Source organism: Phacochoerus africanus, chromosome 12 (assembly GCF_016906955.1).
Source record: "Phacochoerus africanus isolate WHEZ1 chromosome 12, ROS_Pafr_v1, whole genome shotgun sequence".
NCBI lineage: Eukaryota > Metazoa > Chordata > Mammalia > Artiodactyla > Suidae > Phacochoerus > Phacochoerus africanus.
Genome location: NC_062555.1, coordinates 586,646 through 612,299, shown reverse-complemented (window position 1 = coordinate 612,299; position 25,654 = coordinate 586,646). Strand labels below are relative to the sequence as shown.

At 34.2% G+C, this 25,654-nt stretch overlaps 2 pseudogenes; both read left to right on the top strand.

Annotated features, from left to right (window-relative positions):
* The first annotated feature begins 2,164 nt into the window (after positions 1–2,164).
* Positions 2,165–3,090, top strand: LOC125112953 (olfactory receptor 4A47-like; annotated as a pseudogene).
* Positions 3,091–22,725: 19,635 nt separating this feature from the next.
* On the top strand, positions 22,726–23,637 carry LOC125113073 (olfactory receptor 4A15-like; annotated as a pseudogene).
* The last annotated feature ends 2,017 nt before the right edge of the window (positions 23,638–25,654 follow it).

Below are 25,654 nucleotides of genomic sequence, written 5' to 3'. Positions count from 1 at the left end.
TAGTTTATTCTTGACTGACAATGATCTCATCATGGTTCTAAAGCAATTTTTTTCTCCATGTTACCTCTTTCTCATCCTAATTATGTGATATATCTGAGTAGTGTTTTAACATGTGTACATTTGAATTTTTCTAGAAAGTCCCAGTGAATTTAATTAATCATGCATCTTGGACATATTCCAAATATAAGACTCAATGATAAATATGGTTTCAAGGAATAAAATGTTCAGTGATCTTTGCCAATGTCAGGAAAAAAAGATGATATCCTTTTCAGAACTGGTATAAAACTTTCAGGATGTCCTTTGTTAGGTTTAACATATAGCATGAGGAAAATAAAAGCATAAGAATTTATTTCAATATCTCAAGTCAACTATGCTGGACCTACCAACAAGGTAGAATGAGAAAGACTGCACTGTTGAAAGGAATTTTTCTATTTTGAAGTTAGTAGGACAATAAGGTACTAGAAACACATTTCCTTGGGAAATGATGGGTTACGATCTTTCTGTACAAACATAGGACTTGCATGTCTTTTGTTAAATTATCCTATAACATAGTATTTTTTGCCTCTCTTTTTGTGTGCACCATGAAATTTCTTTTAAAGAAGATATGGTGCAAGTAAAAACAATCTTCTGAGTAATCAGAAAAATCAGTGGAGAAAATGAGCAGATATGCAAATAAAATAAACTATTTCCTCATGTAATAGTACAGACCTTTCCCTTATGTGGTCAAACTGAATGAAAGAATAATTCCACACTCCTGTGAGTGGGTTAAAAACTCATACTTCAGATTATGATTAAGCTTCCACAGGTAAGATTGATAATGGGAATAATGCTACAGAGTTGTGTGACTTAACCTTGCAAGAAATTAAACTACTTTAAATAAATAGAATTTAGATTTAATTCTACTTTTACCACATAAAAAAGTGTGACTTTGGAAAATTGAGATATTCTGTGCATTAATTTTCTTCAACTATGAAATGGGGATTTAATTTCTTGTTAGTGTAAATATCAAGGTCATATATTAAATCATGTGTGTATAGTTGGAATCTGCTGTAGGAATTTTGAGAAGTCTAGTGATAAATCAGAGAATGTAAAACATTCTGAAAATCGTCTGGGCTGCTTCAGGAGGGCACATTGTTGGAGCCCAGAATAAAAGTAGAGAGACATGGCAGGAGGCTATTGCCTTGGGCCAGGATGGAAATGTAGGACCAGGGGGGTGGTCAAATTTGGGATATATATTGAAAGTATAAAATTGGATTGTGATGATGATTGTATAACTATAAATGTAATAAATTCATTCAGTAATAAAATAAACAAATACATAAATAAATAAATAAATAAAAGGCAAGAGGTTGCCATAAAGACATCAATAACTAATGTGAGAACAATTAGGAGTGAAGAAAAATTTGTGATTTTCTTTCCTTTTTGTCTGACTGAGATGTGGAACTCCCTTTTTATTGTGGAAAATTTAAATTTTGTTTTTATATATACTAAATTGATATTGAGTTGGAAATGTTGCCTCGGTAAGAATGAAAATAAATGGAAAGACAGGGGCTGAGGTAGAAAGTGAAAGTGCTTCAGCATGTATTGTTTGGGAAAGGGAGGTATATCCAATACAAGACCCTAGGAAAGAAGTCTCATTGTGGTTTCAGACAATCCACAACAGTAATGTTCTATTCATAGTTTCATGCACTCACACTGAATATGGAATTTGCTCATATGTGTCTTCATTATTACACTTTTTGACTTTATACATGGTGCAACTTTTCATGGAATTACCTTCTCATCTCTCTTGATTATCACTTTTCCTTTAAAACTCCACAAAAAAGCTTCCTTGGAACATTTTCTTTGATTCCATTTTGATTGATATGTTACTACACTGTGAATCTAGTATCGCATGAATATTCTCACAGCCACACTTACTACATGGGCCTGGAATTGTCTGATCCCTTGTCTTGTATCATATCACTGAGAACAGGGTACTATGCTTATTCATCTTGGTAATCACAATGTCTATGACATATTGACATTAGAAGATATTTCATGCATATTCTTATAATTGAATGAATAAGTAAAAGGTGAAACTTAAAACATATTAAAAAATTCGTTCCACTGTTTTGTAGGTAAACTTCTTCTAATAGGTGAAGTGAGCTTCCGTACAGACTAGATGGAACCAAGGAACAATGTGACTTTCTTTATCCTCCTGGGCCTCACGCAGAATCCAAAGGAGCAAAAAGTCCTTTTTTTATATTCTTGCTCTTTTATATTTTGACTGTGGTGGGCAACCTGCTGATTATTGTGACTATAACTGTCAGTAAGACCCTGAACTCACCTATGTACTTTTTTCTTGCTAGCTTATCATTTATTGATCTAATTTACTCTTCATCTATTACCCCTAGATTGATTTTAGACTTGTTATTCAGGGACAATACCATATCCTTTGAATCTTGCATGACCCAGCTCTTTACTGAGCACTTTTTTGCTGGGTCAGAGATCTCCCTTCTGTTGGTGATGGCCTATGACCGCTATGTGGCCATCTGCAAGCCCTTGCATTATTTGGTTATCATGAGGCAAAGAGTATGTGTTGTGCTACTTGTGCTGTCCTGTATTGGAGGTTTTCTGCATTCAATTATTCAACTGAGCACTATTTATGGGCTCCCATTCTGTGGCCCCAATGTCATTGATCACTTTATTTGTGACATGTTCCCCTTATTGAAACTTGTCTGCACTGATACCTATGTCACTGGCATCTTAGTGGTGGCTAATGGAGGATTGATGTGCATTATTTTGTTTCTGCTCTTACTCATCTCCTATGGAGTCATCTTGCACTCTCTAAAGAACCTGAGTCAGGCAGGGAGACAGAAAGCCATCCAGACCTGTGGTTCCCACATCACTGTGGTTGTCTGCTTCTTTGTTCCCTGTATTTTCATAAATGCAAGACCTGCTAAGACCTTCCCCATTGACAAATCATTGAGCATATTTTATACAGTCATATCCCCCATGCTGAACCCATTAATTTACAGTCTAAGAAATTCTGAGTTGACTAATGCTATGAAGAAGCTCTGGAGAAAATCACATTATATTAAGTGGTAAATAAGTGCACTATACAAATAAAAACAGAATAATTTAGAAACAGGGTCGGTCTTCTTAGAATGTAAAAATTTTCACAACTTTGATGCAAACTTTTCTTTTCACTACAGGATTTGTGATGATTATAACCTAAAAAAATAGCTATGGGTTTATGCTACTAATGGTTTCCATTTTTAAAGTTTATAGTGTTTTGTTTATCACTGCATCTAGAAAAATGAAATTCATTTAAAACAGGAAGTCAATAAATAATATATAATTTATTAAATTTTTGTACAGTCACACTCATTTTTGCTTAATTACTTATTTCCTTTTAATACTTTCTAATTCTGTTTTATTTTAGGCATATTCTATTATTTTAGCTTCTTTCACTCTATCATAATTTTTAAAATATTTAATATTATACACGTAATAATTTTTGTTCAGTTCCATTTGCATTAGATTTTATATTGTGGCTATTATATTTAATTTTTTAAATAATGTGTTGAAAGCATAATGGGTAATAGGGCAGTTAAAATTGAATTTATGCAAAATGCAATATTGTAAAATAAACCTCTTACCTATCCCCTACCAGAGTCTCCCACTTATTTCAGAGTCAGTCACTCTAGTCTGTTGCTAAAATTCTTCAAGTAATCATTTTTGCAAAAATAAGTACACTTGCATATATGTGTTTGCCTTTATGACCCTGTCTATTTTTTGCATTTTACTCTTCAGCCTCCTGAAAATCTTTACATGCTGGTCTACATAGATCTAACTTTTTCTGTCCTATCATCTGTTTAGCTCTTCTACAAAGACATATTAAAATTGGTGTATCCAGTCATCTTCATGTTGTCCTCAGTCATTTTCTATGAGAAAAAAATTCTGCAAGTAAATCTTTTTGAAATTTTCTAAGTTTGAGTACCTAGAAGTGGAATTGTTTAGTCAATTGGTATAAGTATTGTCATTGCCCATGTTCATAGCATTGCTAAAATACCATTCATGGCTATGACCAAACTGACTACTTCCTTCAGGCTAGAAAATAATTTTGTGACCACATTCTGAACAACACATGCTTAATGAACCTGCATAATATATGAAATTTTGATTAAAGAAATTATTTCAATTGTATATTTTAATTACAAATAAATAAATGCAGTTGAATTTTGGCATATATTTAACTCTTTAAAGTGATTTGTGTTCCTTTTTAATGAATTGGCTATTAATGATTTTATGTATTATATTTGATCACTGGTAATTTTCCATACTGATTTTTATTATTTAATTATATCATGAATAAATTATCTAATTTACCTCATACATGCAATTATTTTTCTATCTTATGATTTGTTTTTTCTTATTTTTTTACTGTGCATAATATTTTTGGGCCCTGAAGAATATTTTTACCTATATGTAATTAAATTGATAAATATTTTATGGCTTTAGCATATCACTTAGAATTTCCCTGTCTCAACATTATCAATTTATTATTACCCAAGTTCTCAACATTTAATTTTAATGTCTTTTCATTTCTTTACATTTTATATTTAAAAACTGTAAATCATCCATCTACAGTTCACGTTGATGCAAGGCATCAAGTCAAGAATGGATTACATGTTAGCTATTTTTCTAGATTGATATTTTATAGATGCATGGTTATTTTTCCCCATTGCTTTGCTATACCAACTTTATGTTTTAATATATGGCATATGTTTGGAGCCATTTTATGCCTTTGTCACCTTACATGTATCTCTTTATTCATGTGCTATTTAACAAAGGGTATAATTACATTTGATTTAAAATATACCTTGAGATCTCATAAACCTAGGACTCCATTATTATTCATTATGAGATCTATTACTATTTTTTTCATATTCATGGTTCAAAATTAAATTTCAATAGGCTAATATGGTAAAAACTGCATCAATTTGGTATTTTGCATAAGGTTTGTTTGTGAAAGAATTTGTATGTTTTGAGAACTGCACATTCTTATCCACACACTAGGTAGGTCTCTGATGACATGGCCAGCAGGTCCTAGACTGTAATGGTGGCCTGTGCATAGGTGAGGCAAGGGACAAACGATCCTGGATCTTGTGCCCACTCAGTGTGGATATAGATGGTCATGTGAAGCTCGGGCCTGAGTACTTACTCCAGTAGCCAGTCTGCTATTAGGTGGGGTTGTGTTCCTGCCCAAATGACTGCCTTGTCTAGGGTTTCCTGTGGATGGTATACACAGGCTGGTGGGTAGGGCTGGGTCCTATCACTACAAAGCTGGAAGGAGTGTTCCGAAATGGAGCTTGCCAGCACTAGTGTCATCCTAGGATAACTCCCCCAAAGGGCTGCTACCTGCATCAACAAGTCCAGAGTGAGTCTCAATTGCTCTCTGCCTCTCTGGGAGGCTCTGCAATATTAGCATGTGAGTCTGACCCAAGCCCTTTTCAAATGACTGCTTCTGCCCACTTCCCACAGCCATCTTCTGGCTCCTTCAAAGGCAAATTATTCTGGATCCTCATCTTCCTGGTGAGGGATTCCTTGGCTAGGTATCTCCCAGTGGGGCTCAGATCACTCCCATTTTGCAGAGAATCCTTGTAATTGTTATTATCTTCCTGTTTGTGTGTCCAGCACTTGGGAGTAGGAGTCTTGGCTCTATTGTCTCCTGCTCCCTGTTTTGTTGTAGTTCCTTCTTTATATTTGTGTTGTAGTTTTTAATAGTAGTGTCATAAGTTGTGTTGAACTTTTTTGCCCATATTTGGTCATTATTATCAGTAATTGCCATGTATGTGGTTGTAATTTTGGTTTCCCCATGGGAGGAAGTGAGCTCAGGGTCTTCCTACTCTGCACTCTTGATCACTCTTTTCTATATGTCTGCCTCTAGGCCAAAACCATACTGCTGAGTTTCCTACAGTTTTATAGTATGTTTTCGTTTCAGGAATTGGAAACCCCAAATTTGTTATTTTTTTGAGATTGATTTGTGCATTTGAGTTCCCTTGAGATTTAATAAGAATTTTAAGATGGATGTTTCTATTTCTGCAAAAAAAAAAAAAAACACACTTTTTTGAATTTTGATAGGATTTGATTGAATATGTAGATCATTTTAGCTAGTGTTGGCATCTTAATAATATTAAGTATCCAAGGTAGTTTCCATATTTTCTCAGTGGGTTATAAACCTGCATCAGAATGCCAGTTGTTTCCCTGGCCCCTCTCAGTTGTTTAAGGATCAGGCATAAGTTGTGGTGTAAGTAGCAAATATGGCTTGGGAATTGTGCTGCTGTGGCTCTGGTGTAGGCTGGCAGTTGCAGCTCCAATTTGACCCCTAACATGGGGACTCCCATATACTGCAGCTATGACTCTACAAAAATAATTAAATAAATTTTAAAAATAAAATTAAAAAATGTGTTCCAGCTCATGAAGTTCTTTTTATTTAGGTATTTTTCTGTAATGTCTTTCAGCAATGTGTTGTACTTTCCCCTGAAGAAGACTATTGCCTCTTGCTTTAGTTTACTCTTAATTATTTTATTTTTTTAAATTTTTTATTACTGTAGTTAATTTACAATGTCATGATAATTATTGTTTTTGGTGCTGTTATAAATGGAAATTTTTTTCTTAATTTCCTCTTTGTGTTGTCCATTGGAGGCATAGAAATTCATCATTCTTTAATGATAAAAATCTCTCCAAAAATTGGGTACAGAAGGAATTACCTGAATATAATAAAGGTCATAGATAATGGTTCCATAGCTCACATTTATCTCCATAATGAAATGCTGAAATCTTTCATATTAAAAATCAGGAACAAGACAAGAGTGCACACTCTTACAACTTTTTCTGTTAATACATTACGAAAAGAAATTCCTTTGAATTATTATAATTTACTCATATAGATCATATCATCTCTAAAGTGAAATAATTTTATTTAATTAATTTAATTTTACTTCATTTTACTGTCTGTAACAGTGTTTTAAGAGTAGTCATTTCCTATCTTTTGTATCTCAGCCTAATCACCACATTTTAAGAAAGGCCTTCTCTGATTACATTATTCAGAGTAGGATTCTTCCTCCAATTCCTGTAACAGAAATCTGCTATCTTATAAAGAGTGAATAATCTATACATACCAAATTAAAATTTTTCCTTTACTGTTTTACTATAAGAATATGAGATTCACACAGAATGGAACTTTTATATGCTCCCCTTCCCTTCCCCCACCCATCCTCCCATTTATTAATTGCTGTGTTCTAACTCATAACAGTGTTTCTGCCATTGAACATGTACTTAAAATTTAAAAATAATAATTTAATAGTTTAAACTATTAGTTATTACTTCTACAGTGTTGATAAAATTTTGTATATCTAACCAAATGTGAAGGCAGAATAAATACAGTATCAAATAAAAGGAAAGAAACACTTGCTGTGGCAGGTTGGGAAATGTCTGAATAATTTACCTACCTGGAACAAAGTGACTGGGCTGGTATTTCATCCTTTACTGACAATGGTCTCATCATGGTTCTAAAACAATGTTTTTCTCTGCATTACATATTTCCCACCCTAGTTATGTGATTTAACCTAGTTGGGATATTATTACATGTATGCATACTTTTAACATTTTCTGGTAAATCCCAGTTAATTTAATTAAGAATGACTCAGTCTTACAAACATTCCAATATTAGACTCAATGATAAATATGCTCAGAAGGGATAAAAAAAGTCCAGTGATCTTTGCCAATATCAGGAAAAAATGATATTCTTTTAAGAACTGGTATAGAACCTTCAGGAGGTCCTTAGTTAGGTTTAAAGTATAGCATGGAGAAAAGAAAACCACAAGAATTTCTCTCAAAATATCTAGTCAACTATGCTGGTTCCATCAACATGATAGAATGAGAAGGACTAAACAATTGAAAGGTATTTTTCTATTTTGAAGTTATTAAGATAGTAAGGTACTAGAGACACATTTTCTTGGGAAATAGCTGTTTGCTATTAATACCATAAAGATGATACCAGAATCCAGGTTCTTGTTCATGGCAGTCAAAGAATGAACTCTGTGAACACACAGGCAGAAAGCAAGTCTTTAAAGAAAAGAAAATAGCTCTAGGACAGCTGGGAGGAGTGGAGAAGAGCCCCCTTTCTCTATTTTACTTTAGGAGTTTTTATTGCTTAAAGATAGGGGGCTACAAGAATGATGTGGTTTTCTTCCATTGGCCTTGTTCAACTACCTATATTAGTCCTTGTCTGATAGGGCTTTTAGGGTTGGAAATGTCCCCAAAGTTTTATGGTTTCTTTGTCCTTTTCTTTCCTTAGATTAAGTCACCTTTCCTCTCATTCCCTTTTTATCAGTTGAGGAGTGGGCTAGAATTATGCATTTCCTATATTAAACAAAGACTATGGGGAATTCTCATTTCCTATAATAAAACAAGGCCTCTGGAGGTGTTACTCCCTGGAGCCCTTAAGCCACAAAGGCTAATCAATATCCATATCAAAAGAATTTATAGGAGTCCATGCTCCTACACTAAATACCTGAGTTAATACTCTGTCTCACTGTCTTCCTATGTAATCATGATTTACTGGTCTTTTTGATAAATAATCCTTTAAAATGGTAATTTTTGTCTGTCTTTTTGTGTGTGCACCGTGACATTTCTTTTAAATAAGATATAGTGACAGTAAAAACAATCTTCTGAGTAATCAGAAAATCCATGGAGAAAATGAGTAGACATACAAGTGAATTAAACTATTTCCTCAGGTCATAAAGCAGTCTTTTGCCCTCTGTTGTCAAACTGGATAAAATAATTCCATATCCATATGAGTGAGTTAAAAACTCATTCTTCAGATTGTGAACACACCTCCACAGCTAAGACTAAGAATAAATCATGGAAATCATGCTTCAGATGTGTGGTAAGAAAGTAAATTACTTTAAAATAAATCAAATGTAGATTCAATTTTGGTTTTACCACTTAAAAACGTATGACCTTGGGAAAATTAATGAGATGTCCTGTGCGGTAAGTTTCTTTAAGTATGAAATAGGGATTAGAGTTCTTGTTATTGTAAATTAAAAGTGATGTATTAAATTTTGAGTGTGTGGTTGGAATCCACTGTAGGAAATTTAAGAAATGTAGTGTTAAATCAAAAACATGATTTAAAGGAGAACACAATGTTGGAGACCAGGATAGAAGTGAAGAGACATGGCAGGAAGCTATTGCCCTATACCAGGAGGAAAATGCAAGACTATCAGGATGATCAAATTTGTAAGGTGTTTTGAAAGTGAAGACAAGGGGATGTGATAGATATATCATTAATTATTAAGAGAAAAATGTGGGGTGAAAAACATGGTTAAGTTTTTTTTTTTTTTTTCCTGAGCAAATATATGGAAAGTAGTACCATTTACTTAAATGGGGAACTCTATTTTTATTTTGGAAAATTTTAAATTTATTTTTATATACAATAAATTGATATCCTATTATAGATGTTTGAGTTGGAGTTGTTGCCTATGCAAGGTTGAAAATAAGTGGAAAGACAGGGTCTGTGGCAAAAAGTGAAAGGGCTTCAGGATGTATTGGTTAGGAAAGGGAGGAATATACAACACAAGACACTAGGGAAAAAGTTTGTGTGGTTTCAGACAATTCAGGACATACTGTTCTATTCATAGTTTGATCTACTCACATAGGAGAAGATATGCAAATTAATTTATATGGGTCTTCAGTAACACGTGTTTTTTTTAAATTTATTTTTTAAATTGTTATTTTCCCAATACAATCTCTTTTTTCCACTGTACAGCATGGTGACCCAGCTACACATACATGTATACACTCTTTTCCCATACGCCATCATGGTCCATTATAAGTGGCTAGACATAGTTCCCCATGCTACACAGCAGGATCTCAGTGCTACTCCATTCCAAAGGTCATAGTTTTCATCTGTTAACCCCCAAATCCCAATCCACCCCACTCCCTCCCCCTCCCCCTTGGCAACCACAAGTCTATTCTCCAAGTCCATGATTTTCTTTTCTGTGGAAAGTTACATTTGTGCATATATTAGATTTCAGATATAAGTGATGTCATATGATATTTTCCCAAATGTTCATTGACAGGTGATTGGATTAGGAAGATGTAGGATATATACAAAATGGAATCCAACTCAGCCATTGAAAAGAACAAAATAATGCCTTTTGCAGGAGCATGGATGGAACTAGAGACTCTCATACTGAGTGAAGTAAGTCAAAAAGAGAAAGAGAAATAGCACATGTTTTTGATTTTATAAATGGTGAGGATTTTTCATGGAATTACCTTCTCATCTTTGCTTGTTCACTTTTCCTTTAAAACAATCATGCCTTCCTCTGGGAAGGCTTCTCAGCTTCCAGTTTGATAGATATAGTCCTAAACTGTGACCTTAGCTGTTTACAAATATCCTTTTAGCCACACTTACTATACCAGTCTGGATTTTTCTGATCTCTTGTCATGTATTATCTCATTGAGGACAGGGAACTATTCCTTATTCAACGTATTAATCACAATGTCTTTGATGTTTTGGACACATATACTCATACACATTCTTATAATTGAATGCATAAGTAATAGGTGAAACTTACACCACATTAAAAATTCTCCCCACTGTTTCAAAGGTAAACTACTTCTAATATATGAAGTCAGTTCCTGTGCAGACTAGATGGAACCCAAGAGCTTTGTTCTCCTGGACCTCATACAGAATTCAAAGGGCAGAAAGCCCTTTTTGTTATATTTATTGTTCTTCTACACTCCAACCATTGTGGGCAACCTGCTCATAGTTGTGACTGTAGCCATCAGTAAGACACTAAATTCATTGAGGTAATTTTTTCTTGCTAGTTTATCATTTATGCATGTAGCATATTCTTCTTCTATTACCCCTAGATTGATTCCAATCTTGTTCTTTGTGGAAAATACCATATACTTTCAATCCTGAATGACACGGCTCTTTACTGAGTATGTTTCTGGTGGGTCTGAGATGATCCTTCTGTTGGTGATAGCCTATGACTGTCCCCTTACTGAAACTCATCTGCACTGACACCTATGTCACTGGCATCTTAATGGTGGTCAATGGAGTGCTTATCTGTTCTATTTCATTTCTTCTCTTATTCATCTACTTTGGAGTCATCTTGTACTTTCTAAAGAACCTGAGTCAGGAAGGAAAGAGGAAAGCCCTCCAGACCTGTGGCTCCCACCTCACTGTTGTTGTCTTCTTTATTCCCTGTATTTTCATGTATGCAAGACCTACTAAGGCATTCTCTACTGACAAATCATTGAGTGTGTTTTCTTCGGTCATACCCCCATGCTGAACCCTTTATATTCTAAGAAATTCGGAGTTGACTACTGCTGTGAACGAGCTCTAGAGTGAAAAAAAAATGTCATATATATAGTGCAACAAATAATTGCTTTATCTTTCATGAAAAAATAATTTTACATTTTGCCCAATCTTCTTGGAATTTAAAGGTCTTCACAAATATGATGCAAACCTTCCTTTTCTTTAAAGTATTTATGATGATTATAGTTAAAGTGTGAATCATATGTTTATGCTATTTTAATGGTTTCCCTCATAGAAGGACAGCACTTACATAAACAATATAATATCTAGTTTAACACTGTACCTAGAAAAATTGTATGTATTTACATTCAGGAAACAATAAATAGTATGCAATGCCATTGTCAATACTTTTTACAAACTAATTTTTACTTAATTTATGCATTTTTATATATTTTCATTCTTAATTTTATTTTTAGTTATCCTTGCCTCTTTATTTTTTATTGCACTAGTTTAAATATTTAATATTATATGGACTATCCTCTTGTTATTTGTGTAACACATGACATTTTAGTGTGTTTTAATTTTAAAATAAGACACTGAAAATAAAACGGATAACTATAAATATTAAAAATGGAATCCATGCAAAATGGAATATGTAAAGTCAACCTATTCTCTCTCCAAAACTGGCTTGTCCCATTGTTCCAGATGCAGTAGGTGTGGTTCTGTGATTTTTCAAGTAATAATGTTTATCAAAATAATGTTTACAAAAATAAGCTGGATATTAATATTTATTTTAATTATTATCTTTATGTGTACATTTTGCATTTTACTTCTTGGCCTCCTGAAGATCTTTATATGTCAGTCAATATAGTCCTAACTCTTTATCTTTCCTCATCCTGCTTAACTATTATTAAGAAGATAGACTAAAATTGATGTAGACAGATCTTTTCATGTTTTTACATATCTTTTTCTGTGAAAAATAATTCTGCAGTTAAATCCATAAGAAATTTGCTAAGCATGAGTACTAGAAGTGGAATTGTTGAGTCAATTAGTATATGTATTTAAAATGATGGAGTTTCCATTGGCCTCATCAGGTTAAGAACCCAACATGATGTCTGTGAGAATAAAGGCTCCATCCATGGCCTTGACCTGTGGGTTAAGGATCTGGCATTGCTGCAAGCTGTGGCATAGGTTGCAGCTGTGCTTCATATCTGGTGGTGTTGATGCTGTTGCATGGGCCTGAAGCTGCAGCTCTGATTCAACCCCTAGCCCTGCAGGTACAGCCATAAAAAGTTGATGTTCTTATTTATTGCCCTCCAGGCCCTTGAACCAAAACTCATTACTACCCTTATTCTGGAAAATATTTTATTTTGACCACATTATCAACAACCAGTGCTTTATAAACATTTTTGGCATATGACAGTCTGATTAAAGAAATTTTGCTTCATTTTTATACTTTAATTATAAATAAATAAAATTGACTTTTGTCATTTATTCACATTTTGAAAATGATTTGCACTCCTTTTCATGAATTGCCTTATTAATGAATTTTGTGCTTTGATTGCTGAATTTTTCCGTGATGATTTTTATGTATTTATTTATTTTACACCTGAACTCACAGCATATAGAACTTCCCAGGCTAGATGTCAAATTGGACCTGAAGCTGCTGGTCTGTAGCAATGCTGGATCCCAGCTATGTCTGTGACCTACACCACAGCTCATGACGATGCTGGGTCCTTAACCCACTAAGCCAGGTCAAAGATCAAACCAGCATAGTCAGGGATACCAGTTGGTTTCCTTACCACTGAACCACAGTGGAAACTCCTCCATAATGATTTTTATGATTTAATCATATACTAAGTAAATTATTCCATTTACCATGTCTGTGGAATTATTGTTTTGTTATAGCTCATTACTTGACTTTATTGTTTCTGCACTGTGAAAAATATTATTTGTCATATATAAATATATAATTAAATTATAAATATTTTATGTCTTTTATGTCTTGCTTAGAAAGAATTTCCCTATTTCTTTTTTCCTTCTCATTTTTCAGTAGCACTTATGGCATAGGTAATTTCCTGGCCCACGGGTTGAATCTGAGCTGCATCTGCAATCTAAGCCACAGCTGATGCAATGTCAGATCCGTAACACACTGTGCCATGCTGGGAATCAAACTGGCAACAGAGACAAGCTAAACCATTAACCCCTTCTGCCACAGTAGGAACTTCCAGAATTTCCCAATTTCAGTGTTACCAAAATATTATCCCACATTTTTTCAACATCTGAAATTTTGTCTTTTTGTTGTTTTTACTTAAATTTTTGAACCATCTACACTTTAATGTAAGGGGTTGAGTAGGGATTGAATTTTAATCATTTTTGAAGATGACCATTTTTATACACATATAGTTATTTTCCCTCATGACTTGATATCCCAACATTGTATTCTAAATGTATACATGTATGTGTAACTGGGTCACCATGCTGTACAGTAGAAAATTGACAGAACACTGTAAACCAGCTATAATGGAAAAAATCAAAATCAAAAAAACATATAGTATGTATTTGGATAAAAAACATGCCTCTATTAACTCCTAACGTTTTGTTTGTTTGTTTGTTTGTTTTGTACTACTTAACATGAGATGTGATTGCTTTTGATTTAAAATACACATTGTGGCACTCCCATTGTGGCTCAGCAGTAATGAACCTGACTAATATTCATGAGGACACAGGTTTGATCCCTGACCTCACTCAGTGGGTTAAGGATCTGCCATTCCCATGAGCTGGGGTGTATGTTGCAAGCATGGCTTGGATCCTGTGTTGCTGTAGTTGTGGCATAGGCTGGCAGTTTCAGGTACTACTTGACCCCTAGCCTGGGAAGTTCCAGGTGTGGCCCTAAAAAAATAAGATAAAATAAAATATGCATTTATATCTCATGTCTTGGTCTCCTGTGTTACTATACATTATCAAAACTCAGAACTATGTTTATTCTTACATATTTATATTTTATAATCAGTTTTCAATAAGCTAGCCTTGTGAAAAATACACATAGTATTTTTGATAAGATTTGATTGAGAAGAAATTTATGTATTTAGAGAATTTAGAATTCTCATCCACAAACTAGGTAGCTATTTCCTCTTGACATCTCTTCTTTTACATTCATATAGACCTGGTATATTTCATTGAAAATTTAATTTTTTGATTTGTTGGCTACTATTTTAAATAGGATCTTGTCTTCTATTACATTTTCCAATTGTCTGTTGTTTCAATACAAGAATTCTTTGTTTCCCAGTTTTACATAAGACACAATTTTCACAGTATACTATTCATTTTTAGTGAAAGTTATGTAAGTATTGACAAATACATATAGTAGCATAATCACCATATTAATCAATATGTAAAATATTTCATCACCAAAAGTAGTTTCCCATACTCCTTGGTATCTCCTCTGGTCTATACCTTGGAAAACAGTGACTCATTTCCATTCTGACAATTTTGTCTTTTTGTCCTCCAGTTTTATTGAAGTATAATTAAGAAATTAAAAGTGTATATATTTTGAGTTTCTTCTGCATTATAATGGGTTATGAATCTGACTCCATTGGCTTCAGTTGCTGTAGAAGCAAAGGTTCCATCCCAGGCCTGGCACAGTGAGTTAAAGAATCTGGGCTTGCAATAGCTGTGCATAGGTCTCAGCTAGTGCTTGGATTCAGTACCTGACTGGGGGACTTCCATATGCTGTGGGTGTAGCCACTAAAATAGTTTATGTATTTAAGGTGTATGATGTCATGATTTTACATACATATATACTGTGAAATAATTACCACAATCAAGCTAACTCACACATCCCTCAACACACATGAATACCTAAGCATTTTATTCTTTTTTACTTCCATTGCAAGTGGGATTATTTACAAAATTAAAAGAAATTCCTTTTTAAATCATTCATAGTTTATGTATATAAATTAAAATCATTTTTTGTTGATTTTGTATCCTGTAGTTTTGCTGAATTTGGTTATTAGTTCTAACAATTTTTGGTGCATTTTCTATATGTAAAATCATGCCCAGTATTTTGTCTTTTAAATCTGGCTTATGGTGCCTAGTATCATGCATTTGAAATTTATACATGTTATTGTATTTATCAGTAGTTCATTTTATTGCTGAGTAGCATTTTAAACTGTATCACCTTTATCACTGTTCATCTTTTTCTCTATTAAGTGATATTTTGATTGTTTCTAGCTATTTTAAACTGTGAATAAAACTGCTATAAATATTTATGTATAGGTTTTTGTAAAACCAAGAAACAACAAATAATACAAAGTGATTATTTTCAAGACACTGGATGTCAGAAGCAATTTCCAGTGACTACTGAGTGATGGGAAACAAACAAGTTGGGCTCTAGGATTCTTCCAGTTTATTACCTTCAAAATGTTTCTATGTTTTGGTACAGAGAGAGATACTTCAGAAGATCCTGGTGGACTTCCTGAGTTGAGGAGATGATGTTGAGTGTCCAAGGAGACCAATGCACCAAGGCAGCTAGAATTCTGATGGTAGAATATAGCATATACTATACTTGGAGGGCAGAAGGAGAGATTTAGAGAGATTGAGGGAGGGTATGTTGGAGATCTGGGGAGGATCCCCATCAATTCATAGATCTGATGAAACTACCAGAGACTGGGGAAAGATTTACCCAGATGGATTAGAGAGAAGGGTCTTTGATGCTCATGCCGGACTAAGAATAGTGCCTATTCTCACCAGATAGAAATCTGCATGGCTCAGAGGGTGACTGAAGTGAGCTGAATACTAGAAAGATTTTGCTAGAAATCTGCATGGCTCAGAGGGTGACTGAAGTGAGCTGAATACTAGAAAGATTTTGCATCAGTTGTGGGACATAATTAGCCCCTGACCAAGCACTGCTCCAGACCTGCAACATAAACCATAACAAGAAAAAAAATCCAAAAGTAAAACATCCAAAAAAATCAAACTATTATGTTGGAGACAACTGAACTGCTAAGCTCTGCAGAAAGCAGACTTGTTATGTGCAAAGGCACAGCAAGCCAAAAAATTCTTATAAGGGCAAAAGTCAAATAGTCATACATGGTGACACAGTTTCTAAAGTACAGGGTCTCCTGCTAAGATAAAATAAGGGACTAATACAATTACTTTGCTGTTCTGCAAGCAGACGTATTGTGTCCTAGATAAATGCACCAGTGACTTTGTTGCTAGTAGCTTTCTGCAATCTCATGAGGAGGTAACCTTGAAACTGCCAGTGCCTCTTTCTGCCCACTAACTTATATACATCATCTTCTCTAATAAAAGCTATGTGGGCTAAAGACTATGGGGCTTTGTTCTAATAAACAGAGTGCCTCTTGGTCTCCCACTTTCTAAAATGTAAAAGAGTCTTGTGGGTTTTGTATGCTGCACCATCCTCTTGAGTATCTCCATTGCCCTGCAGTGCTGGATGCAGCACTATTATGTTTCGAATTTTGTGTTTATGTTGTGGGATATTGATTTATTTTCTTTTGATCCCTTGTTTCATTCTAGTATAAGGGTTATGCTGGGTGCAGAAAATGAGTTGGGGAGTATAGTATTTTCCTCCCATCTATAAAATTATTAAGGTAGGATTGGCACTATTTCTTGTTTAATTGTTTTATAGAATTCATTAGTAAAGCCATATGGGAATAGAATTTTGCTTGGGGAAGGGAAGGATTTCAAATGATTTATTGTATTGGGTAGTAGATTATTCTAGTTTTACATTGTTTTATTAGCGTGTTTATTTAGAAGGTTTTGTTTTACATAGCAGCAGTATTTTCTTTAGTTGGCAAGTATATTGTCATAAATTCATGTATCATATCATTTATTATCTCCTTAAGATCTATAGGATCTGCAGTGATGACATTGTCTTGATTCTTGATTCTGATAATTTATTTTTTCTGCATTTTTCTAAATCCATTTGGCTAGTAGCTTATCAATTTTATTGAGCCAGTTCCTGGATTCATGTGTTTTAGATGTGAATATTTTATAAATGTTTTAGATATGAATATAAAACAAATATGTATATATATAGTCTTTTTAAGGCCACATTTGTGGCATGTGGAAGTTCCTGGGCCAGGGGATGGATCAGAGTTGTAGCTGCCACAGCTACATGAATGCTAGATCTGAGCCACTTCTGTGACCTACACCACAGCCCACCGCAACACTGTATCCTTAACCAACTGAGCAAGGCCAGGGACTGAACACCTATCCTCATGGATACTAGCTGGGTTCATTATAGCTGAGCCATAGCAGGAACTCCTCAATCAATATTTATTTTAATGATTTCTGTCTTCTCTATCTTATTTCTATGCTATAATGTTTTCTGTCCTTATTTTTCTTTTCCTTTTCCAGCTTTTTGACATAGAAGACTAGGTCATTTTTTATAATATTTTTTTTCTTATGCTTGCTTTTAAAGATGTAAATGTCTCTGTAAGCACTCCTTTGGCTGGATCTAGTTAATTTACATGTATAATATGTAGTACATGTTATATGTAGTTTATATATATAATTCTTAGATATCTTTCTTTTTTAATTTGTATAACGATTTCTATTTTTTCAATTATAGCTGTTTTACAATATTTTGGCAATTTTCTGTTGTACAGCATGGTAGACACATGCACCCACGTGTTAATTTCAGCATTATTCACAATAGCCAAGACATGGAAACAACCCAAATATCCATTGAAAGATGATTGGATTAGGAAGATGTGGTATATGCTCACAGTGGAATACCACTCAGCAATAAAAAGGAACAAAATAATGCCATTTCCAGCAACATGGATGGAACTAGGGATTCTCATACTGAGTGGAGTAAGTCATAGATATCTTTAATAAACTTTTTATATACACATTTCATTAAATTTCTCATAAAAATTACTTTTCAAAATGTTCATGGGTAAATTAAATTTGTGTTGCTTAATATGCAAATAGTTGAAAAATATTATATTTTTGTTATCAATTTCTAGTGGAATTACATTTTATATATTATTTATATCTATACATCTATATATCTCTCTATATAGATAGATATAGTCTGTATTATTTAAGTCCTTTGAAATGTATTTTATCTTCTTTCATGACCTAGTTTTTTTTTTTTTTTTTGGTTATTTTTTGGTGAATCCTCCATGAGTAGCACTTTGAGGTAAATAGAATAGTCCCACAAATGTTTCTCAGTCTCCACTCTCAAAGAAACACAGATTCTGTCAACTTGCCTGTTTGAAACTCTGTGATAAATTATGTGACATAAATCAGATTTCCTGAAAGCATAGGAACAGTTCAAGGTCTAGTGATGGTGCATGTACCTGGACCTATTGTGTTTATTATATGGCATCTTTGCATGAAGGACAAGGGAAAAGCCATCACCACCCAGAATGTGGATTGAATAGCTGTCTCCTTATGTTGGTAACCTAGGAACTACATTTTACACAGGATTCTGAAGTGTGAGAATTTAGTTTTTTAAAATGTTCCTCTATCTAACTCATAATCAGCCAAGTTAGTTTGTTATTGATAAGATATGTAGAGATTGAATCTATTATGTAATAATCTTTTTGAATACTTTCATATTTAAAGATCCAGAATATGGAAAAAGACAAGGATGCCCACTCTCACCAATTTTATTCAACATAGTATTGGAAGTCCTAGCCACAGAAATCAAATGAAATAAATAAAATGTATCCAAATTGGAAGAGAAGTAAAATTGTCACTGTATGCAGATGACATGATACTATATATAGAAAACCCTAAGGACTCAACCCCAAAATTACTCAAACGGATCAAAAAATTCAGCAAGGTAGCAGAATATTAGAATCACATTCAGAAATTAGTCACATTACTTTATAACAACAATGAAATATTAGAAAAGGAATACAAAAATGAAATACCTTCAAATTGCACCCAAAAAATTCAAATAGCTGGTAATAAACCTGCACAAGGAGATGAAAGACTTATATGCTGAGAACTATAAAAAATTAATCAATGAAATTAAATAGGATTCAAAGAAACAGAAAGATATTCCATGCTCCTGGGTCGGAAAAATTAATATTGTAAAAATGGCCATACTACTCAAAGCGATCTACAGATTCAATACAATCCATACCAAAACACCCATGACATTTTTAATAGAACTAGAACAAACCATCCAAAAATTTATATGGAACCAAAAAGACCCAGAATTGCCAAAGTACTTCTGAGGAACAAAAAACAAGAAGGAGGCATAGCTCTCATAGACTTCAGGTAATATTACAAAGCCACAGTCATCAAAACAGTGTGGTACTGGTACCAAAACAGACAGACAGACCAAAGGAAGAGAATAGAGACCCAGAAATAAACCCAGATACGTATGGTCAATTAACCTTCAACAAATGAGGCAAAGATATAAAATGGGAAAAGGACAGTCTTTTCAGCAAGTGGTGATGGGGAAACTGGACAGCCACAGGTAAATCAATGAAACTGGAACACACCTGCACACCATGCACCAAAATAAAGTCAAAATGGCTGAAAGACCTAAATGTAAGACAAGACACCTTCAAACTTCTAGAATAGAATGTAGGCAAAACATTTTCTGACATCAACCTTACCAATGTTTTCTTAGGTCTCTCTCCCAAAGCAACAGAAGTAAAAGCAAAAATAAACCAATGGGACCTAATCAAAATGACAAAATTTGCACAGCAAAGGAAATGAAAAAGAAAACAAAAAGACAACTTACAGAATGGGAGGAAACAGTTTTGAATGATGCAACTGACAAGGCTTACTCTCTAAAAGATACAAACAACTTATACAACTCAACAGCAAAAAAACCCAATAACCCAATTGGAAAATGGATAAAAGACCCGAATAGACATTTATACAAGGAAGATATACAGATGGCCAATAAGCACATGAAAAAATGCTCAACATCCCTGATTATTAGAGAAATGTAAATCAAAACTCCCATGAGATACCACCTCACACCAATCAGAATGGCCGTCATTAATGAGTCCACAAGTAACAAATGCTGGAGAGGGTGTGGAGAAAAGGGAACCCTCCTACACTGTTGGTGGAAATCTAAATTAGAAAAACCAGTATGGAGAACAGTATGGAGGTACCTTAGAGAACTATGCATAGAACTACCATTTGACCCAGCAATCCCACTCTTCTGCATATATCTGGACAAAATGTACCTTGGAAAAGACACATGAACTCGCATGTTCATTGTAGCACTAGTCACAGTAGCCAAGATAAGGAAACAACCTAAATGTACATTAACAGATGAGTGTATTAAGAATAAGTGGTATATATACACAATGGAATACTATTCAGCCATAAAAAAACAAAATAATGCCATTTGCAGCAACATGGTTAGAACTAGAGACTCTCATACTGAGTGAAGTAAGTCAGAAAGTGAAAGCCAAATACCATATGATATCACTGATGGCATCTAATATATGGCATAAATGAACCTTTTCACTGAAAATAAAATCAAGGACTTGGAGAATAGACTTGTGGTTGCAAGGGGGAGGGGGAGGGGGAGGGGAGGGAGTGGAATGGACTGGAAATTTAGGGTTAAAAGATGCAAACTATTGTCTTTGGAATGGATTAGCAATGAGATCCTGCTGCATAGCACTGGGAACTCTATCTAGGCACTTATGATGGCACATGATAATATGAAAGAATGTATACATGTGTGTGTTAGTGGGTCAACTTGATGTACAGTAGAAAATTGATAGAACACTGTAAACCATCTATAATGGTAAAATAAAAATAATTATTCTAATCAAAATCCAGAATAAATTTACCTTGTCTAACTTAGGAACTAATTTCAAGGTGTAACCATTTGGGCATATGTTAAAAGGTAGATATTTCTAAGTCTCATGATAAGTTCAGTTGATATGCTCTCTAAGTATTGCTAATGTGATGAAATCTAGAAGGTGATGTGTCATCTGTACCTCTTGACTGAGTTCCTTTCATGGCTCAGTGGTTAAGGAATTCGACTAGGAACCATGAGGTTGTGGGTTCAATCCCTGGCCTGACTCAGTGGGTTAAGGATCTGGCATTGCTGTGAGCTGTGGTGTAGGCCACAAACATGGCTTGGATCCTGCATTGCTGTGGGTCTGGTTTGGCTGGCCATTACTGTTCCGATCAACCCCTAGCCTGGGAACCTCCATATGCCATGTATATGGCCCTAGAAAGACAAAAGACAAAAAAAAAAAAAAAAATAGAACCCAGGTTAATTATTTAGTCAGCAGGCTGTTACTTCCAGTCTTATTTTTGTTGTTGTTTTTCACATCTGAGTTTGAGCATCCTTTTATGTTTCTTGGCCATTTGTATGTATTATCCTTTAATTGTTTTTTTATATGTTATCTATCTATCTATCGATAGATAGATAGATAGATAGATAGATTGTTTTTTATATGACACATCACCTTCTAGATTTCATCACATTAGCAATACTTAGCATATCAACTATCGATAGATAGATAGATAGATAGATAGATAGATAGATAGATAGATATAGATGTAGATATAGATATATAATACATTTTGAATTTCAGGTCCATATCAAGATTCCTGGGCTAGAGGTTTAAACAGAGCTTCATCAGCCAACCTACACCACAGCCACAGCAATGTTGTATACAAGCCATGTCTATGACCTGCACTGTGGCAAGGCTTGATCCTTAACCAACTGAGAGGGGCCAGGGATTGAACCTATGTCCTCAAGGGTACAAGTCAGTTTTGTTACCACTGACCCACAACAGGAACTCCCTATATTTTTATTTATACTTTTAATTTGTTAATTGCTTGGAGATCTTCATCTACATTAGATATTAACTCTATTTATACCCTCTAAAATGTAAATCCTTTCCCCAAACGACTTTTGTCTATTGACAATGCTGTATCTTTTCCTAAATTCTTAAAAAAATTGAAATTTCCAAAGATACCTATTTGGGATTTCAATGACTGATTAAGAAGTGGCTTCTACCCCTCAAATGTAGAACATCATCTTCTTTACTAACTGAGAAGTAAATATGTAGTAAATCTTGCTTTATCTTTTTATTAAAGATTTGACCAATTTTATTTTTTTATAAAATATTAGCAATATGTACAATTTAATTAGCTTCCAGGTGGAAATCTAGTTGTAGAAACTCATTTAATTGTGTCCTTTTCCACATATTTGTCTAATTACTTGCCTTTCCATTAAACTGTAATATTTTTGAGGTTCAGATCATGTTTTCGCCAGCTTTGTATTATAATATCTGAAAGTACTGGAACATAATAAACCACAAGGTCTGTTGGTTGAATGAATAAACAAATTATCTTAAGATTTCAGGAAGTCACTCGTAATTATTATATTTATAGGCAATTTTGTCCTGAGCTCTGAAATAAAACATAGAGAAGGATCTATGGAACATAGAAGAAATGTAACTGAGTTTGTCCTCTTGGGGCTCACTTAGAACATCCAGGGTCAGAAAATATTAATTTCCTGTTCTTGCTCATCTACAGTGTGACAATGGTGGGTGACCTACTCATTGTCCTGACTGTGCTGATCAGCCTAACTCTGGATGCTCCTATGTACTTCTTTCTTGGCTACTTATATTTTATGGATGCTATCTATTCTACTATGGTCACCCTAGATATGAATATAGACTTTCTTTATGAGAAGAAAACCACTTCCTCCTAAGCTTGCGTGACCCAGCATTTTATAGGGCACTTCTTTGGTGGTGCTGAGATAATACTTATGGTGGTCATGGCCTATGATCATTATGTGGCCATCTGCAAACTCTTGCATTATTTAGCAATCATGAATCAGAAGGTGTGTGTTCTGCTGCTATCAGCTTGGGTTGGTGGGTTTCTATATGCTGTAGTCCAGCTTCTCTTTGTTTACTACCTTCCCTTCTGTGGCCCCAAAGTCATTTACCACTTAATCTGTGAGGTACCCCTTGTTAAAACATCCCTGCACTGACACCCACATCATTGGCCTCACTGGGGTTGCCAATAATGGGACAATTGGTGCAGTCATCTTTATTCTCTTACTCATCTCCTATGGGGTCATTCTATACTCCATGAAGAAACTCAGTCAAGAAGGGAGGCACAAAGCCTTATCCATCTGCGTCTCCCACATTACTATGGTGGTTCTCTTCTTCGTGCAATGTATTTTTATATATGCAAGACCTACTTCTACCTTACTCATTGATAAATCCTTGACTGTGTTTTACACTATTATCAATCCTATGTTGAACAATTTAATCTATCCTATGAGAAATAGAGACATGAAAAATTCCATGAAGAAGCTCTGGACCAGAAAAAGAAAATGAAGCAGTAGGGATATATATCACTGATTTTCAATGAAGAATTGCTATTTCCAGGAAGGCTATGTGTAACTTAAGTAAATTTCTTCTCAGGTTTAATAACCCATACATGGTGAAAACATTTATTGTATGAATAATTCCAATGATCAAAATAGACTTTTAAGATGTTCATAATTTCCTAGCTCTAAGTATGTATTTTATTTGAAATATATTTTTAAGATTTTTACATTTTCTCAGGAAAATGTGTATAGTTTTATATGTGTAAATGTCTATGTTGAGATATTAATTTTTGCTTCATGTTATGTTATAGTTAGTACTGCACAATTTTATGTGGAATATTTTCTCATGTTTCTCCCTTAAATAATGTAATAGTTCCAGAATTAATAAGTTTATTACAGATATTAGAAAAATAAATAAGACATAATACATAAAACTTTGTTTACTCCTCCCTGCACTGATAGCCCATATTAGTATTTGAAACATATATGTTATTTTTGTACCTGCAAGTACTTTACATTATTTTATTTATATTGCTTAATATGTTGATTATGAAGAGGAATGATGTTTCAGAGGTCTAAGATTAATCAGAAACAAGGTAAATATGCAAAAATTATCTGATGAACAAGATGCAAATACATACAAACAACCAAACCTTTCTTTTTTTTCCCAACTGGGATATCATATTTTCTCCTTAAGTGGAGCAGTTTTGTTTGCTGGTATGTGGTCATAAAGATGACCCATTAATCTTCCCAGATAGTTTAGATTATCTCATAAAGCCTCTGCTAATTTTAAATATCCTCATCTCATTTTTTTGGTTGTGATGATTTTATACCCTTCTACAGAGACCCAGCTCTGACTTTCATGTTTAAATGTAGTATAACCATAATCCAGAAGCTTCAAATCACTACCAACATGACACCAGATATTTTGGGTGGTATCATTGTTTCTTTTTTTTTTAAAGCATTTATTTTATTACTCAAATCAATTTATCACATCTGTAGTTATATAATGATCATAAAAATCTGATTTCACAGGATTTCCATCCCACAGCCCAAGCGCATCCCCCCACCCTCAAAAATTTCTCCTTTGGAGACCATACATTTATCAAAGTCTGTGAGTCAGCATCTGTTCTGCAAAGAAGTTCAGTCTGTCCTTTTTTCGGATTCCACATGTCAGTGAAAGCATTGGATGTTGGTGTCTCATTGTATGGCTGACTTCACTTAGCATGATAATTTCTAGGTACATCCATGTTGCTAAAAATGCCGGTATTTCGTTCTTTTTAATGGCTGAGTAATATTCCATTGTGTATATGTACCACATCTTCTTGATCCACTCCTCTGTCGATGGACATTTGGTTTGTTTCCATGTCTTGGCTGTTGCAAATAGTGCTGCAATGAACATCGGAGTACATGTGTCTTTGCGAGTCATGGTTTTTTCTGGATAGATGCCCAGGAGTGGGATTGCTGGATCAAATAGTAGTTCTATGTTTAGTTTTCTGAGGCATCTCCATACTGCATTCCACAGTGGTTGCACCAATTCACAATCCCACCAACAGTGTACTAGGGTTCCTTTTTCTCCACACCCTCTCCGGCACTTATTATTTGTAGACTTTTGGATGATGGCCATTCTGGCTGGTGTAAGGTGGTACCTCATAGTGGTTTGGATTTGCATTTCTCTAAGAATGAGGGATGTTGAACATCTTTTCATGTGTTTTTTCGGCCATCTGTATGTCTTCTTTGGACAACTGTCTGTTTAGATCTTCTGCCCATTTTTGAATGGGTTTTTTGGGTTTTTTTGTTTTGTTTTGTTTTTGGGTTTTTTTTTGGTTTTTTTTTTTTTTTGGTATTGAGCTACGTAAGGTGTTTATAAATTTTGGAGATTAATCCATTTTCAGTTGATTCATTTTCAAAGATTTTCTCCCATTCTGTGGGTTGTCTTTTTGTGTTGTTTAGGGTTTCCTTTGCTGTACAGAAACTTCGAAGTTTGAGTAGGTCCCATTTGCTTATTTTTGTTTTTACTGTCA